This window comes from Paramormyrops kingsleyae, chromosome 4 (assembly GCF_048594095.1).
Source record: "Paramormyrops kingsleyae isolate MSU_618 chromosome 4, PKINGS_0.4, whole genome shotgun sequence".
NCBI classification, from domain to species: domain Eukaryota; kingdom Metazoa; phylum Chordata; class Actinopteri; order Osteoglossiformes; family Mormyridae; genus Paramormyrops; species Paramormyrops kingsleyae.
This window is the reverse complement of record NC_132800.1, coordinates 22,733,492-22,752,561: the sequence shown is the minus strand read 5'-3', so window position 1 is coordinate 22,752,561 and position 19,070 is coordinate 22,733,492. Positions and strand designations below refer to the sequence as shown.

Genomic DNA, 19,070 nt, shown 5'->3' with positions numbered 1-19,070 from the left:
TCAGTCACATAGTGAGCTGCTAGCAGATTCAGACACACCCAAACAAAGGCCCATCTTTGAGCAGAGATCTCCTGACATACGAAAGCCGACGGATCATCCGGTTTTGACCCTCCTGGTACACGGAGGTTGACTGACACATTTTTCTTAACACGCAGAACCACAAAAAAATTTTACGGTCAGTATTATTATTAGAGTTACTTATTAGAGACATGTATACTCAAATCAGTTTAAAAAGCAATTACAAAACTATTAATAAATTATTACTTAATAAAGCAGAACATATCCTTGGTGTTCAGTTTACGTAAGTTGCTAAAATATACTACAGGAAGAAAAACATTTTCAAGGAATGATCTGGGGTGGCTGTAATTCCTGATTTCTCTCAAGTGGTTCACTTGGATGGCTCTGTGTGGGTGGGTAAGCAAAGGCAATTCATGACAAACTGGCTGCCTTTTGATTATTTTTAATAACGGGGCTTTGTTGTAGCGCTGCACACCCGAAACATTTCAGGACACCCTAAAGTAACATATTAATAAAATTTCGTGCATAACTGGGAATCATCAAAGGCGTTACTCGTCATCTCTCTTAAAGCTGGACTTTTGTTTTCTGTCCTGCTTTGAATATTGACTTACAGGTCGGGCCAACACTTTCACGGCTGAGCAGTACGTTGCCAGGGGACCGCCCCTTTAAACTTTTGCCCTTTTATTTTTACTAAAACGTTTAATTCTTTGAGCAGAAGGAAAACATTTAAGGGGATCTTGAGAGTATCATTGTGTTGTGAGCTTTGAAGCCAAACCGCAGAGTAGCAGGGCCGCATGTGTTCTCGACGGCGTTTTCAGAAACGGCTTAAATTGTCATTAAATGGTAATTGATACAGCCTTTGGGGCTTTTGAGCTGAGACGTTTTGGTGTCGACTCTGAATGTAAAACTGTGATCTGGTCCCCTTGCCCTTCTTATGTATACAGCTGTATGGGGGGGGGGGGGGGGGGGGGGGGCTGGGGGGTGCAGAGAAGCAGGAGAAAAGAAAGAGTCACCAGCTCACGCAAGGCGGGGAATTATGAGTGGGTTGGTCATGGGAATCACACAAAAGTAAAAAAAGATAATTTAATCGCTCAGCAGAGGCGTTTATGTAAAGCAGTGGGTGCTGTCACTGTAGTGGGATGTGATCTGACCTCTTACAGATACATTTTCATTGCAATGGACATTATCATATGTAAACTGGTAGACTGATCTACCCGATCTTTTAAGATGGTTTAACCCAGATGTCTGATCACAGAAAATTTTTGGTAGAATAAAATAAAAACATGTTTGGTTGCTCCCGCAGCTTAAAGGGAGGGGGTCTCCCCTGAAGGAGCAGGGAGTTCTGCTTGTAATTAAGAGGATTTTTCCCTGGGTGCACTGGATGGCCCTCCGTTTGCACGGGAAGACCGGATGCTCTTCACAGTTTCTCGGTGGCGCAGTATTAAGTCCGTCCACCTCATTTGTTTATTTTGCCACTGTGCGCTCTGTGTGTGGAGTTACCGTGTTTTCCTCAGATTTCCTGGGTTTTGCATACGGCGGTTTCCTTCCAAACTTCTAAGGGTGTGCAGGGTAGCACTTTACTTGAGGGGACACAAATACTTAGGAGTAACTCAGTTACTGCTGAAGTACAACTCATCAAGAAATATAGTAGCTATTTGAGATAAAAGAAGCATCATCATTCATTAATGATGAACAAACATGAGATCACTAGTGTTATTCATTATTGTATCACTATTGTTCCTTCAATAGTTCCTTAGTAGTTCCTCACACAGAATTAAGACAGCAACAAATAAAGTGTCTGAGATAGGTGATGCTTCATGATTCATGAATTCATGTCATGAATTCATGTCATGAATTCATGTCATGAATAAACATGAGATCAATATGTAACTAACACTTAGTTTGTGGTTAATTCATACATAAGTAACATTATTTGTGCCCCCTCAAGTAAAGTGTTATCGACATGCATATAGGCTGATCTGTGCCTCTAAAAGCCCCCAGTTTGTGATTCTGAGTGAGTGTGGGTTAGCCCAGGGATGGACTAGTGCCCAGGGTGTGGCACTGCCTTGTGACCCATTCCGCCTGGGATGGACTTCAAATTCTTCCTCAATCCTGCATTTGATTAGCAGTTGGAAGACCAATGCATGGATAGATGGAAGGAACATTTAGTTTTGCTGACATTTGTGAACCCACATTTTTTCCCTCATCTACAAAACAAATCCTGTGTCTTTTCCAAAGCACTTGTTGCTCTTTGGCTAACATTGCTGTCTTTAATTACCAACAAAGCGGACACAAAGAAATTGTTCATTTATGGCCAATGTTTATCTGAATCAGTCAAAATCATAAAGTAGTCATCAGAGTTGACCTTCCTCTGTTCCCCTCGGTATTTTGTATATGGGGATGATGTTTTAAACTTCAGAGGACTCTGTAATGGGTTGATATCCATCCAGAAGTGTTGAAGATACTGGATGTTGTTGGGTTGGTGTGGCTGACTAGCAGCCTCGATGTGGCATGGAAGAGAGCAAACAGAGGCGATGGTCCCTATTCAAAAACAATGGAGGACTGGACGGTACGTATATAGGGGAATCAGACTCTTCAGCTTCCCTTATAAATCCTGGGCCAGGGTGAGGAGACTCCACCTAGTGGTTGAACCTAGAATTCAGGAAAAGCTTGGCAAATTCCGTCTTATCTACGCAACAATGGGCCAACTCTTCTCCTCTGCACAGTTGTTTGTGGCGATATGCTAACGCAGCCGCCATGCGTCTTGTATACTTGGAAGAGGCATATGACCGCATGCCCCCGCCAGATACTGCAAGATACTGCACGGCACTTTGGTCACTAATGCGTGCTATTCAAATCCTCTATGAATGTCGCAATTTGTATACTTGGCACTAAGTTATTTAGAGTGGGCGTTGTTCTCTGGCAAGGGTCTGCACTCCTTTTTGTGATTTTCAGGGCTAGAACATCAAGGCGCAGCTGCTGCTGGAAGGCGGTTCGGTTTTTGGGGGGCAGAAGCAACACCCCTGCTAGTTACATAATGGTTTCTTGTTTTCCGCCTCATCCAACCTGGACCTCCAACACCTAGTTGATGACGAGGAAAAAGGATCAGATCCTCCAGACCTGAGGCATCGATAGTCGGGTCTGTGAAGAGTTGTTTTCTGCTTTGACTCAGTGCCGGAGTTTAAGTGACTTGGGACCTTCTTCACAAGCAATGGTGAAAGGGAACTTGAGAATGACCAATGAGGTGGCTGCAGGTTTGGGGAAGTGGACCTCAGCCCCGCATGTGTGTAGGTCTCCCTGTGTTTGTTTACTGGGTTCTCTAGATTCCCCCCCCTGTAGTCGACATGCAGTCGGACGGACTGGAGTCTCTAAGCTGCCCATGTGTATGTGCCCTGCAGTGGGCTCTGGCATCCCATGCGGGACCTGCCTTGGCTGGTGCCCTGTGTTTCTCTGGACAGGCTTATGTCACCCTGTAAAGCATAAGCAGTTGAGCTCATTGCCACCCCCAGCCTAATTATAAATTTTCCTCAACTGCTCTGAGCAGTTGCCTCCACCACTGCACTGGCCCAACTGATCTGGTTTGAGCAGGTTCCACCTCTTCCCAGTTGTGCAGTTCCCCATAAATCTAAACTTATTTTACCTTACACCCAACTCAGGGGTGGTGCCAGTGAGGGGCTGGGGGTGCTGTAGGTATCCCTATGGTAGTCATAGCACCCCTTGGCACCCCCAGGAAATATCTGTGGAAATATCTGTGGCCTTCCCACAGTCTAGAGCCCTAATACCTCAGGGTTCCTTCACCAGTCCTTCCCTATTATCCTGGATGCTGCGTTATCCTTCTGCAAATTATCTCCAAGCTTAACCCCGAGCTGCATGGCCTCTGCTAGCGGTCGCTGCCCTTCGCTGACAAGCTTGGTCTCACCTACATATTAGTCTGTGTGTCATGGAGGACAAGATGGGGTAGGCAAAAAGAGAATTTCCCCACCGGAATAATACAGTGTCATTATTTTTATTATTATTATTATTATTAATAATTATTATTATTGCAGAATGAAATTAGCCATTGGCTCCAGCTTCCCTGCGACCCAGATGGATAAAGCGGTATAGATGATGGATGGATGGATGAAATTAGCCAAAACACAAATATGTTGCAAACTTTCATCTGCACACAACCTGCCCTTTCTTTTCATGGGAGTTTCTATAAATGTATCTGAGGTGTAACCTGTCCTAAGTAGGAGTTTTGCTTTGCAAAGCCTGGATTGTGGGTTTGATAGTCATACACCAATAGATATTAGGTAGTAACAGAGACACAAAGTTACATCCTTCGGCTGCTTAGGACTCCATTGTTATTACCACTGACATGGGTTTGTGCAAATGGAAGATACTGTGGAAATGCAGATACTGAACCATCGTACTGTGGAACCCAGGCTGAGACTTACAGAACCAGCTGTGTTACGTAACTGTGCTGTGGAAGACCACAATTAATGTTGTGTTACCTAACTGTGTTATGGAAAGACCACTGTTTTGGTTGTTACCTAACCATGTTCCGGAACAGTACCATTCTTTCTGCTTGTTTTATTTTTCCGTTCTGTTTTCTGTTCTTGCACTCCAAAGCGTAACTTTAGCCAAGAGTATGTGAAGGAAATGCTTAGAGACATACTACGCCTTGATTCTATCCGTATGAGTGTGTGTGTGTGTGTGTGTATGTGTGTGTATGTGTGTGTGTGTGTGTGTGTGTTTTTGTATTAATATATTGTATTGAATTTGTGACGGATTGATGTCATTGCCTTTTTTCCATAGAGATGCCTTTGAGCCTGCTCTGTCTCATTACCAGACTTATATTACCATGGACCAAAAGTGGATACAATGTAAACGCAGAAGTATTCACTGTTTTCTGACAATTCCACATTGTAACAATTCTAACTTCCCTTAAAAGCTGCAGTATGCATAGTGGTGTTTACGCACTGCATGTGGCCTGGAGCCAATCAGAAGCAGCACAGATAGGGAAGAACCATCCAATTTTACTTTTTTTTGGGTGGGGGGGATGGTTTGCTAAGTTGGCTCCCCCTCAGAAGACTGCACCCTTGGTGGCTCCCCCTCAGAAGACGGCACCCTTGGCGGCTCCCCCTCAGAAGACGGCACCCTTGGTGGCTGCCCCTCAGAAGACGGCACCCTTGGCGGCTCCCCCTCAGAAGACGGCACCGTTGGCGGCTCCCCCTCAGAAGACTGCACCCTTGGTGGCTCCCCCTCAGAAGACGGCACCCTTGGCGGCTCCCCCTCAGAAGACGGCACCCTTGGTGGCTGCCCCTCAGAAGACGGCACCCTTGGCGGCTCCCCCTCAGAAGACGGCACCGTTGGCGGCTCCCCCTCAGAAGACGGCACCCTTGGAGGCTCCCCCTCAGAAGTCGGCACCCTTGGAGGCTCCCCCTCAGAAGTCGGCACCCTTGGAGGCTCCCCCTCACAAGACGGCACCCTTGGTGGCTCCCCCTCTCACCTAATGCATTGACCAGCACTGGATACATACATAATTCCGCACTATGGACAATTTAAAGACCTAATCCACCTACTTCCATGTTTTTGTGCCACCAAATGGAACATGTGCAAGTAAATATGCAAACTCAGAGCCAGCTGAGTGTGTAATGCTCATTAAAGTTAGATCACATCATGTTTGAGTCAGTCTTCTGTAGCAGAGGCCAGCAAAGAGACACATGGAGTGAGGAGTTAGCCAAGCCTGAGGCATTTGATATTCCTTTTATTGCCACATAACCAGGTTAGTGGAATTTGGATGACACTTTATCATATAAGGGCAACATCTGTTTTAGAATCCTTCTACCATAATCCAGTTCAATGTGCCTACAACAATGCAGTTACAAGCTGACATTGGGATGATCCATTCAGGTTGGTTGCAGGGAGGTGGGGTTGGGCCAGTTGCTAAACATTCCCAGAGGAAAATGCCTCCCCACTCCCCACTGAGCTGTCAGCTGCCCCAAAGTTTTATGCCTCACCCCAAAACAGGTGGCATTACTGCTTTGCCTTCAGTCAGCACAAGCACAAATAAACCCAGAGAAAGTGTAAAACCAAAACCCCCGCACCCACAGGTCTGTTTGGTACAGCTCTTCAGTCTATAAAACACTTAGTGGGCTTCATTCCTGCCTGCCTGCTCACCCATACAGCCTTTTTTGTCATTCCCATAATAATTATTCCTCATTTTTTTCCATTTGTTTTAAGCACCCACCTAAACCTACAAAAGGAGTTTTATGTTGGTTTTAAAGCTTGACATAAATTAAGAGACCAAACCCCTATGTTGCTGCTCCTATTTGGTAAAAAGTTCTGCACCTTAATTGTCTTTTAAATCCTGACAGATGCAACCAATTAGACAGCAAATTGCCCTACACATTACCCGCTGGTGATATCAATATGGCCTCCTAACTATAACCCCCTGGGACCTGGGCCTCCTAACCCTAACCTTCTGGGACCTGCGCCTCCTAACCCTAACCATCTGGGACCTGCGCCTCCTAACCCTAACCCTGTGGGACCTGCACCTCCTAACCATAACCCCCCTGGAATCTAGGCCTTCTAACCCTAACCCTGTGGGACCTGGACCTCCTAACCCCCCTGGGACCTGGACCTCCTAACTCTAACCACCTGGGACTTGGGCCTCCTAACCCAAACCTCCTGGGACCTGGCCTCCTAACCCTAACCCTCTGGGACCTGGGCCTCCTAACCCTAACCCCCTGGGACCTGGGCCTCCTAAACCCCCTGGGACCTGGACCACCTAACCCTAACCCCCTGGGACTTGGGCCTCCTAACCATAAAGCCTGGGACTTGGGCCTCCTAACCCTAACCATCTGGGACCTGGGCCTCCTAACCCTAACCCCCTGGGACTTGGGCCTCCAAACCCTAACCCTCTGGGACCTGGGCCTCCTAACCCCCTGGGACCTGGGCCTCCTAAACCTAACCTCCTGGGACCTGGGCCTCCTAACCCTAACCCCCTGGGACCAGGGCCTCCTAACCATAACTACCTGGAACCTGGGCCTCCTGACCCCCTGGGACCAGGGCCACCTAAACCTAACCCTCTGGGACCTGAGCCTCCTAACCCTAAACCTCTGGGACATGGGCCTCCTAACCCCCCTGGGACCTGGACCACCTAACCCTAACCCTCTGAGACCTGGGCCTCCTAAACCTAACCTCCTGGGACCTGGGCCTCCAAACCCTAACCCCCTGGCCCTCCTAACCCTAACCCCCTGGGACCAGGGCCTCCTAACCATAACTACCTGGGACCTGGGCCTCCTGACCCCCTGGGACCAGGGCCACCTAAACCTAACCCACTGGGACCTGGGCCTCCTAAACCTAACCTCCTGGGACCTGGGCCTCCTAACCCTAACCCCCTGGCCCTCCTAACCCTAACCCCCTGGGACCAGGGCCTCCTAACCATAACTACCTGGGATCTGGGCCTCCTGACCCCCTGGGACCAGGGCCACCTAAACCTAACCCACTGGGACCTGGCCCTCCAAACCTTAATCCCCTGGGACCTGGGCCTCCTAACCCTAAGCCCCTGGGCCTCCTAACCCTAAGCCCCTGGGCCTCCTAACCCTAACCCCCTGGGCCTCCTAACCCTAACCCTCTGGGACCTGCACCTCCTAAAGCTAACCTCCTGGGACCTGCGCCTCCTAACCCTAACCCCCTGGGACCGGGCCTCCTAAACCTATCCCACTGGGACCTGGGCCTCCTAACCATAACCCTATGGGACCTGCGCCTCCTAACCCCAACCCTCTGGGACCTGCACCTCCTAACTTCCTGGGACCTGGGCCTCCTAACTCTAACCCTCTGGGACCTGGGCCTCCTTACTCTAACCCCCTGGGACCTGGGCTTCTCATTCCACATTTACAGGCAGCAGACTTCTCCAGAATCAGCAGGACTATAATACTGGACGTGTGTGCGTGTGTGTGTGTGTGTGTGGGCTGGGGGAGGACATGTGCTTAGGCAGCCTCCCTTCCCACTCCCCATCTGCATCTGGCACAAGGTTTACACACATGCCTTTGATTTGAGGGGAGGGGAGCCCGGCGGAAGGTTAGCTTACCGCTCCGGAATGTTCCGCCTCCACACAAAAGTGTTTGCTCAGACGCACTCACCGCCAGTGAGGGTTTGGCGACACGAGAAACCGGAGAATGCTCACAGAAGTCTTTGCGGTCACTGTAGGGGGGGGCGGCAGCTACAGCAGGTCCTAAGTGAACATTTAACGAATGGATCACCTCAGCTGGTCCTAAGTAGACATTTAGTTGGTGGACATTTTGCAAGTGGATCACCATTTCTGATCCTAAGTGGACATTTAACAGGTGGAACACCTCAGCTGGTCCTCAGTGACCAATTGGTAGGTGGATCACCTCAGCAGGTCCTAAGGGGACATTTAGCCCATCCATCCATCCATCCAGCCCATTGCAGGGCACGCTTGTGCCATTCACTCACACATGCACACCTATGGGCAATTTAGTAACTCCAATTAGCCTCAGCATGTTTTTGGACTGTGGGGGGAAACCGGAGTACCTGGAGGGAACCTGGGGCATTTAGTGGGTGGATCAATTCAGCAGGTCCTAAGGGGGCATTTAGCGGGTGGATCATCTCAGCAGGTCCTAAGGGGGCATTTAGTTGGTAGATGACTTCAGCATGTCCTAAGGGGACATTTAGTTGGTAGATGACTTCAGCATGTCCTAAGAGGACATTTAGCGGGTGGATCACCTCAGCAGGTCCAAAGGGGACATTTAGCGGGTGGATCACCTCAGCAGGTCCTAAGGGGACATTTAGCGGGTGGATCACCTCAGCAGGTCCTAAGGGGACATTTAGCGGGTGGATCACCTCAGCAGGTCCTAAGGGGACATTTAGCGGGTGGATCACCTCAGCAGGTCCAAAGGGGACATTTAGCGTGTGGATCACCTCAGCAGGTCCTAAGGGGACATTTAGCGGGTGGATCACCTCAGCAGGTCCTAAGGGGACATTTAGCGGGTGGATCACCTCAGCAGGTCCTAAGGGGACATTTAGCGGGTGGATCAATTCAGCAGGTCCTAAGAGGACATTTAGCGGGTGGATCACCTCAGCAGGTCCAAAGGGGACATTTAGCGGGTGGATCAATGCAGCAGGTCCTAAGGGGACATTTAGCGGGTGGATCACCTCAGCAGGTCCTAAGGGGACATTTAGCGGGTGGATCACCTCAGCATGTCCCAAGGGGACATTTAGCGGGTGGATCACCTCAGCATGTCCTAAGGGGACATTTAGCGGGTGGATCACCTCAGCAGGTCCTTAGGGGACATTTAGCGGGTGGATCACCTCAGCATGTCCTAAGGGGACATTTAGCGGGTGGATCACCTCAGCAGGTCCTAAGGGGACATTTAACAGGTGGATCACCTCAGCAGGTCCTAAGGGGACATTTAGCTGGTATCTTTATTAGCATATAGGGGGAGCAAGGAGGCTGGGTGGGCAGCACTGTCGCCTCACTCCTCCAGGGCTGGGGGTATGAGTGAGGTTTGCATCTCCTCACTGGCTTGTCTGGGTTTCCTCCTGCAATTCAAAGACATGAACTTCTGATTCCTTACCATTCCCAGGTGACTCTGGGTGATTATTTAAGGATGTCATGGCCTCAGGGTACCAGACTTGAAGGATGTCTATTGCACAAATAATATGCTTCTTTATTAATAAACTTTTTGAAAAGATAAATACTGTATTACATCCAGATTAAAACACTTCTGATTCAAAACAACATAATCATAAATAATTGCATCTTCTACGCTAAAGAAACAATTATATTTTTTAGCCGATTGACTTTTAAAAGCTTTGAAACTGAAGATCTAGAGATGAAACGCTAAGAACCTTAGGTAAGACACTTTTTGGGACTTGTCATTTGTTATATTTCTCTGGGTCCTTGATAATCAAGTCAGAGAAGATGCCCCCCCCCCCCAACACCACCCCCGGCCCCCAACTCCTCCTATTAATGAAGCTGCTGTATTTACGGGACTAGAGGAGTACTATCCTAGATCCTTGGGAAACACTCAAAAAAAAGCAGCACCATTAATTATTGAAGCTGGGGATTATTTATAATACTTCTTCATCCTCTCGCCTTGTGCTATAATAGCAGACGTGCCCCCCCTCCCCTTAAAACTCATGGCCCCCCATCTGTGTATGTGTCAGACACTTCCGTGGGAGACCGGAGGACGGTCCATCCATGGCCCACACATGCAGCGCTGCTTGTTAATGTGAGAATAGAAAACGTGTCAAAGCCTTTGAAGGGAAGTAAAGCGTGAATCCCTAACCCAAAATCTGAATTCCGGCCGCGGGGGTTGGGGGCAGTAATATTTCCATTTCTGCCTCCCACAATTTCCACAGAACTGGCACGGCGCCTTCTGAAGAGCAGAGTCAGGCTGTCCCATTTCCATTCAGAAGGGAAGTTGCAGACAGAGGACAACGGCGGCTGCTCTTCCGTGGTTACGAACCCAGTTCCTAAATGTACGGTGTGGTTCATAATGTGTCGCTCACACTGCTTAATGGGCGGATGTGTCACAGCCACTTTCAGACTAATTTTTAGACTTGTTGTTTAAATTTAGCGCAAAATATATAATTCTAGGCGTGGCACAGTTACTCAAGCATCCAGGGTTGTGGGTTCAAATCCCACCTTCCTGGGATTTGTTGCCATGCTGTGCTGGCGTCTTGCTGCACGTCTTATGAAGGACATTGCAATAGTCTAACCTGCCATACCTTTTAATTTAGTATTCGATTTCAGGGCTGCGGATAATCGCTCAAGGGAGTTTTACTTCTGAGGGCAGAACAAAAAATGATTGGTTCAGTGAGAAAACCAATCAGATTGTAGACGAGGTGGGTTGAAGTAGCTACATCTGATTTGTTGGTCCCGTCTCCTGTAGTTGCTTAGACCCACCTCCTCTACAATCTGATTGGTTATCTTTCTGAACCAATCTTTTTTTTTTTCTGCCCTCAGAACATTTTCGTGTAAGTAAAACTGCCATGAGCTGGACAATCACTTTTGTCTTTGCACTCGAAGCTGTAAGAAGCAGGTCTTGGGTGTGGGGCCAACATGACTATTAAAGCACAGGTTTGAGTGAAAAATGATACCGAATGAGGTTTCAGGTGGAGTCAGCAGAACAAAAGTTTGTGGCCTCAGAGTCAATAGCCGACAGCCAGGCATTCCTGTGGTTGTAGTAATAGAGCTGTGCAAGCCTACATCTGTACACAACATTGACGTCAGCACAAAACGTGATCGATAAGGGCAGATTAATGCTGACCAGCGCGTTAACAAAACAGTATTTGTATGGTGAGATTCTACAATTTAAATTTATAGTAATTCTTGGATATGTTTCTCTTCCAGAGTAATGACCCTGTGATTCCCCCACGCAGATGGGTGTAAATTACGGAGCGGATGGGGGGTTGTAAACCCCCCCCCGAATAATCAAAACCAGCCAATAAAACCCCCTGGGGGTGGAAACCTCACCCCCCCACACACACCTTTCCCCATGCATCTTACATATAACTCACAGGTTGTGTTTGGCTCAGCCGTTTAACACTCTGTGATCGGACATGTGCCAGCCCAAATACCATGGTCGATGGAGCGATGTCACCATTGGGCCTTTGAGCAAGGCCCAAACCCCCACATTGCTCCGGAGACTGGCTGGCTCTGCTTTCTCGCGGCAAAAGCATCTGCATAGCAGATGCAGTGTAACAGCTCTTAGCCTGTTAGCGGTGATGCTAGGTTGTCTGGTTTTTAGGGTTTCGCACCATGAAGTGATATGAACCAGCCCATCTCTGTATAGCGGAGGGCATGGATCTGAGCCTGGGGGCGACAGAGGTCAGGGGATCACGCTGGGAAAGTGAGCACCTCCACCAGGCAGGGGTCAGGTCACTAATAGGCCATAAAGACATGGATCCTGAATCTCCTTAGCATGTCGCACATGCCCACTGTCAAAGAGGACTGAAGTATTCCAGAGACTAATCATGAAAAACACCTTGGGATCACCAGTGACCACAAACTGCAAGCCAGTGGAACCATCACTCCCCAGAAGCTTCAACCGAATCACAAGCTAGAGCAGAGTGCTAATTTAGCTTGGCTCTTACTGCCCCTGTTAAAAAAAGGCAACAGCATTTTAACTTTCATTTTTTTTTTACTTTTATTTCATATTCTGAATTTGTTACCGATATTTGATGCTATACCTGTAAGCCTGTCAACCAGAGACCAGAAACAGGAGTTTGTCACCGGGGCGAATATTCCCTCAGTGTTTGTTGTCATGTGAGTGAAACCTGACTTATCGCCTGGAATGTGACTCAAGATAATGGTTAGATGTTCCTAGCAGGGATGCTGTGAATGCCATTCCCACGACTTACTGGCAGAAGCCATGTGACCCTCAGACCTCAGCCTTTAATCCAGCTCTGCATGTGCAAGGTCTCACAGACAAAGATACCAAAATGTTTGGCAAACAAGGGACAAACTGGTAGAGCATTACGGAGCAAGTTTAATACAGATCACAGTGAAGAAATTATGAATGAGTGTAACTACATTGGAACAGGGAGGGAATTTTTGCTCAATTCATGGTATTAATGATATGCTGATTGGTTAGTCTCCTCTTAATGATATCCTCATTGGCTTGTTTCCACTCAGTGATATCCTGATTGGATTGTTATCTTTTAGTGATGTACTGATTGGGTAGTCTTCTCTCAGTTATATCCAGATACAGTATCTGCCAAAAATACACTTTCTGGAAACAAGGGTACTTCCTAATATTTTACGAAATTCAGCCTTGCATCAGCTTGTATTCGCATTTGGGAGCAGGACCATTGGACACAAGTCAGTTTGGGCGTATCTGGATGTTGTAGCTGTCCATCCTATATGTAATACAGTGCTGTATTACATTGTCCTGCAACTGTTACAATAAGCGATACACGACCTACAAAGCCCAGTTTCAGGCATCTCTCCATCAGCGTATACCATTCACTATAGACCACAAACATAAATGCAATAGGACATGACCCAATGAAGTGTAACTGGAATAAAGAATGTATTTTTTCAGTTATTATTTGAGAATTTAAATAACATATTAGAATATTCAAAACAAAACATAAGAGGGTAGCATAGCAGAACCCAAGAAAACTGTAAAGTGGATTTCTCAAAATAGCCACTGTTGATAAAAGCTTCATGAACTACTTACACATCTTCTGTTCCCAGAGATGCAGGGTGCTTTTAGGTTTCTTGGCTTTAACTCTTTTGTCCAGTTCATCCCATAGACCAGACCAGTGTTTCTCAAACTGGTCCTTGGGGACACCCATTATCACTTCCTCCCAGTAGAAAGCTGAACCTGTGCGGGAGCAAAAATGTGGACTATTAGGTAGGGAGCTAGGAGGGAGCAAAAATGTGGACTATTTGGTAGGGAGCTTGGAGGGAGCAAAAATGTGGACTATTAGGTAGGGAGCTAGGAGGGAGCAAAAATGTGGACTATTTGGTAGGGAGCTAGGAGGGAGCAAAACTGTGGACTATTTGGTAGGGAGCTTGGAGGGAGCAAAAATGTGGACTATTTGGTAGTGGGCTGGGAGGGAGCAAAAACACAGACCATCTGGGCAGCCCCAAGGACCGGGTTGGAAAACACTGTCCCACAGGCCTGAAATGGGGAGACTGGGAAGACTGGGCATGCTGAGTACTTGTTTTACCCTTCACTCTCCGTCTTTGTCAGTTCCTTCTTGTATGATTTTGAGGAGGGGTTTCGGTCGTTATCTTGTTGTGGGCCTAGCTCCTGATGGGATGACCTCCGAAGTATGCTGCCACAGACACGCTGCTTGTGATGGAGATCAGCACCTCTGTCACCAGCGGAGCAGACCCTGACTGCGAGAGCCCCACAGGCTGACCTCATTCACTCGCCCCTCCCTGTGTCTTACAAACAAACGCCAGCTAGACCCACACAGTATATTTCAAATTTTGACTCCATGGTCCACAAACCCAACATCCACTCCTGATAATCATTTTAAAGCGATGGTACTAAATAGCAGTAGTAAATGGATTTGGAAGGAGCCACATTATTCACTGGTCAATAAGTTTTTGTGTTTTTCTTTGTTTGTTTGTTTATTTGTTTCATCAAAAATTGGGGAGGGGTGTGTTGACAGTCAAACAAAGAAAACGACTGCCGGCACGACATTGAGCATTATTCCGACCACAAAAGTCCGATATTACAAAAGAATTTTATATATATATATACTGTATATATAATATTATTTTAACCGCACAATCCATGACCCAATAAAAATGGTTGAGAACCACTGTTTTAAAGATAATTATGGTTTCAAATAGGTCTATTCAGACCTTTCACTGGCACTGCGTGTTGGTCGCTAAAAAGAAGGACTTACAAGTTAGAAATGACCGGGAAATAGGCAGGAAGTCATTCAGAAGCCTGAAACAAAAAAAAATATCAAAGATCGCAAGAAATAAAGATTCAGCTCTAAGGAACCGATAAACCCAATTGCCGCAACATAGTGGGGAAAAAAAAATTAACTATTTTATTATATTATGTATTGATGTAAGTATCTCAGTCAGAGAGGTACATCAACATGGTAAGAGGCTCTTTAAGTACTTTCTATGATGGTGTAGTTAGGGGCCGGGGTTGGGGGGTTGGGGGGTTGGGGTTGATGACAATAAAAGTTGTAGAAGTTGACTGGGGGGCCTGTTTTTAGCAGAAGCCCCTGGGCTATTTCAGTTGTCAGAGCCCCCACCACTATTTCCTACGATGGTGTAGTTAGGGGCCGGGGGGGGGGTGGCGAAGATAAAAGTGTTTGACTGGGGGTCGGGGGGTTAGCGACAGTAAAAGTTGTAGAAGTTGACTGGGGGGCCTGTTTTTAGCACGGGGCCCCTGGGCTTCAGGCCAGAGAGCCTGTACATTAAAGCCCCCCCTGCTTTCAGTCTCAAATGACAGCTCGATGCTCGGTGGGCCGACACACGTGGAAGTACGACAGCCCACAGCTGGAGCAGCGCTTCACCATAAAGTCATAGGTCAAGGAAGAACTGATGATCGTTTGCGTTCCCTCTGCTGGGAAACTGAAACTGTATCTGCCTTTGTATCTTAGGTCAGGGGAGCTGACTGTCTTTAAATGGCAATGAACACAAACCAACAAAAGACCAGCGATGATGACAAAGGGACAGAACCTCAAGCCCTTTGTGGGGGTTTGAAAAAGAGCCCCTCCCCAAACGACAGAGCAAGACCGCACCTTCGGACATGCCCATCAAACTACAAAAATGATGTCACGCTACACAGTAACAGGAAAACAACCATCCAGTCTACAGGGGATCTCATACATTTGTTGTCTGTTCAGAATTTTGACTTGTAGGAACTTCCTTAAAGCTGGTTCTCATTTTTAGAGACATGTTTAGAGGGGACGCAGACATCATGAGAAAGCTTTCAAAGAGTCATTAAATCTGCTGCCTGCAGTGGACGGGTCTCACGTCACCATCACAGGTGGGAGAGGGTCATGTCAGGTAGACTTCCAGGTGGAATTAAATCTGCTGCCTGCAGTGGACGGGTCTCACGTCACCATCACAGGTGGGAGAGGGTCATAGCAGGTAGAGTTCCAGGTGGATGGGTGTCCTTTGGTGTAACTGGCTCCCTGGTGCCTCGTGTGGGCAGCTGATTCCACAGCGGGTCACACTGCAAAAGGTGGGGCATCATGGGTAGTGGAGGAAACATCTGGGTGTTATCTGTCACCAGGTGCGTTATGTGTCCTTGTGAACCACAGATGCTTATACCCATGTCTGTCAGCCGTCGTCGGCCTGCCAGGTAATACAGGGACAACCTTCATTATGTGAAACTGTGACTAAGAGACCGATACACAAACGGAGTAGAACGACAGACCCTATAGCCCTGACACAGAAAGGGGCAACTACAGAGGTTTGCATTGTTTAATCACCCAAAATTGTTTTTAATGTAAAAGGGAAGTGAGGAGCTGTTACGGCTCATGCCAACAGGTCGCTGGTTCGAATGCCACCCCCACTATGTGTCCTCCTGATGTCTCCCCCAGGGACGCCTTTTTTCCCCCACAGTCCCGAAACATGTTCATAGTTGAACTGATGTCTCTAAATTGCCCAGAGAGTGTGTGCGTTGTGAGGGACCAGCATCCCTGCCTTGTGGCCTCCGCTTCCAGGGACAGACTCCAGTCTGACACCACGACCCTGCACTGCATAAGCCATTATGCAAGATAGCTGAATTTTAAAGGGTAATATTATTATTCTTTTTGTTGTTATACATTGTCAGTGAAGTATGAGGGCAACTTTGGACTTTTGACTGCTGAGTTCTTTTCATGCTCCCATTGAGAGAAAGAAGAGCCGCTGGAAGCCAATAATTTTGCTGTCCGGTTGCATTGTGTCAGCGCAATGAGTGGAGAGGGAGAAAAGATACAGCAGACAATGGTTCCATTCAGCGCCAGCCGCGATATGATTGGGCGCCTGATGCAGAGTCGCCAATCCCAAGTAAGGAAACGGCTGATGTCACCACTTCATACTGGAGAGGACGACCTCATGAAGAGGTTCCCGCTACACCACAGAGGGAAAAAAAAACAGCCTGATAGGAACGTTGCTCTCATTCTAGTTCATTCCAAATCCAGGCCTTGTTTTCGGTTCATTTAGTAATCGCTGATTCTGATTGGCCAGAGGCTTCTCCCCCGGCGCACAGCTAAAGGAAGGCTGGAACATCAGCAGTGTCTGGCTCATGAGGACCGTGATTTGAATAGCGCTGCCCTAGTGTCTCCCTTTTGACTAATACTGGATTAAAAATTAAAACATCGAATCCAACCCCGTCTTCACAATACCACTGTGTGAGCATTAGGTGTTGTGTTCCTTATTGCATAATATGTTAAGTCATGCAGTACATCGGAGTGAGCCTTCAGGGATTTTCAATCTTCACATTAGTCCCTAATCTTCCATCCAGAGCAATAAGCGCCACCATGACAAGAAAGGGGAGCGATGGCAGTTCAGAATCACCGCGTGGCCATTCGGGAATGAGACCGACGGTAATTATTCAAACGACACGGCCTGTTTAAATCTCTGCCCCACTCTGTCAGTCTCTTTGATTTTGCAAACTGAACTTGAAATATAAAATTGGAATATATAATTGCTTGATCTTAAGAGCATCCATATGATATCAACTTGTCAAACTTTTCCACCCGGAAGCCCCACCGATTCCCGTGTGAAATAAGCCATACTGTACGTTCTGTATAGAAATCCTAGAGATACTTATTGCAGGCTGTAATATCTCATTTCAGATTTAAAACTCAATTGAAATGATAAAGAATTCACAGTTGCCAACAGAAGTGATTATAATTAATCAAGTGACATTTATTAAACCTCGGGGAATGTAACGAGAGCCGCCGTCACATGACCAGAAGCCCACGAGAACCTTCTCTCCCTAGTTCTGGTGGAGAGCATGTGTTTTGATTTACTCTGGCATGTGCCCCTTTAACCAGGACACCGTTTAGACCGCCTTCCACCTTTTGAAATCTCGGCGAACACTGAAAGCACTTTAAATCACAGCCAGTACCCCATGCTGTCACATGGGCTGATGCCGTCTAATTGTAATGTCATTCCAAAGCTGCTGAAATGAGGCCCACCAGCCTCGTGATCCACATCGCTTTTGGTTAGATACTGGGACTTTCCAACATTTAGGTTGCACATCTGTAGTCAGTTACAGGCAGCACTTGCTGTAACCCCGGGATTTATTTCGGAAACGACAGGAAGTGTGTTTTGGGGCTTGCGACGAGTGCGGTGGTCTGCGAGCCACAGCGATCTAGTTGGCACTAGCTGTCTGCTCCAGAGGTAACTGGAGAACCTGGGGTGTAAGTCCTTGCTAGCAGATGTGTGGATGTATGTGTGGAGCTGCTGTTTGTGTTCTTTACCTATAAACCAACACAAGACAGACGTGACATGGAAAACATTCCATTTGCTAACCAGATTTATTAAAAGTGACTTAACCAATTGGAGCACTGGGGTTCACCACAGAAGCATTTCAGAAGAGTTATATTGGGTTCAACAGCAGTCCTAATTCCGGGAATTAAACCAGCAATATTCTGGGGACTGAACCAGACTGTGTCACCAATTTTAAACTTCATAAACCGAACAAAAATATTTTGCATCAGTAGCTGAACCTTCTGTTTGTGTTTTGCTCAAGATCAACTTTCCACATATATATTTGAATCTTGCCAAAATTGCATCATATCTATATATATTGTACAGTACTTATTATTAGTATATTAGTAATTATCACTATACGGACATGTAATTTGCCTTCTATTACCATATATTACTGTCTTGCAAAACATAGTGCTTTTGTGTTTATGTACAGACTCCTATTTTCGTGCTTGCAACTCAACTTTCAAGAAGCCCCACAACATGCTCGACAGGGAACAGGAAAAAACAGCATCTGCCAGTTAAGTCAGGCCGCTATCTGAAACACACGCCCCAATCTGGACTTTTCTACAGACAGTGGGCACACGATCAATTTTAACTTAACCATGTCATGAGTGGAAATCTTTTTGCATAGGAGAAAACTGTGATAAATTCTCAATTCCAAAGATTATATTGCTGAGAGTAAAAATGCATCTGCAAGCCACGCGTTAAGCAGAAAAACAATTATAGATTAAAAAAAAAATTCTCTATAAATTTTATGCACGACAACAGTACAGTTCATGTTAAAAGACAGTCAACTGGCATCCACAGGGTGAATCAGACCTCTAAATATTTTTTAAAATAATGAAAGTGTGGTTCTATGTAATACCTGTAAGAGGGGAATTGGCGGGTCGGGGACACTTTGACAGATGCAGGGGTCCCAGCACTGTACAGGGGCCCTGTAAAATGATACATAAAATAATATAATGGTGGGTGCCAAATTAATTTTATTAATCGATGTTATTTTTTTTTTTTGTGGTTATTTTCCATTAATAATTCTGTGTCAGTAACACTGGGTTCTGCTGAAATCCTCCGTCTGGACCGCATACGCAGGTTTGTGGGGCCAAAGGGTCACTTTCAGCGTCCAAGG

General features: G+C 46.8%; 1 long non-coding RNA gene across 1 annotated transcript in view; it reads right to left on the bottom strand.

The window, feature by feature from the left end:
* Nucleotides 1–4,068: 4,068 nt before the first annotated feature.
* LOC140588782 (uncharacterized) overlaps nt 4,069–19,070 on the bottom strand; it is a 46,795-nt gene continuing 31,793 nt past the window's right edge. Inside the window, exons 2-3 of the long non-coding RNA XR_011989990.1 lie at nt 13,215–13,361; nt 4,069–8,239 (exon numbers count right to left, since the gene is read on the bottom strand). This is a non-coding gene — a long non-coding RNA (uncharacterized lncRNA). The remainder of the gene's footprint in view (nt 8,240–13,214; nt 13,362–19,070) is intronic.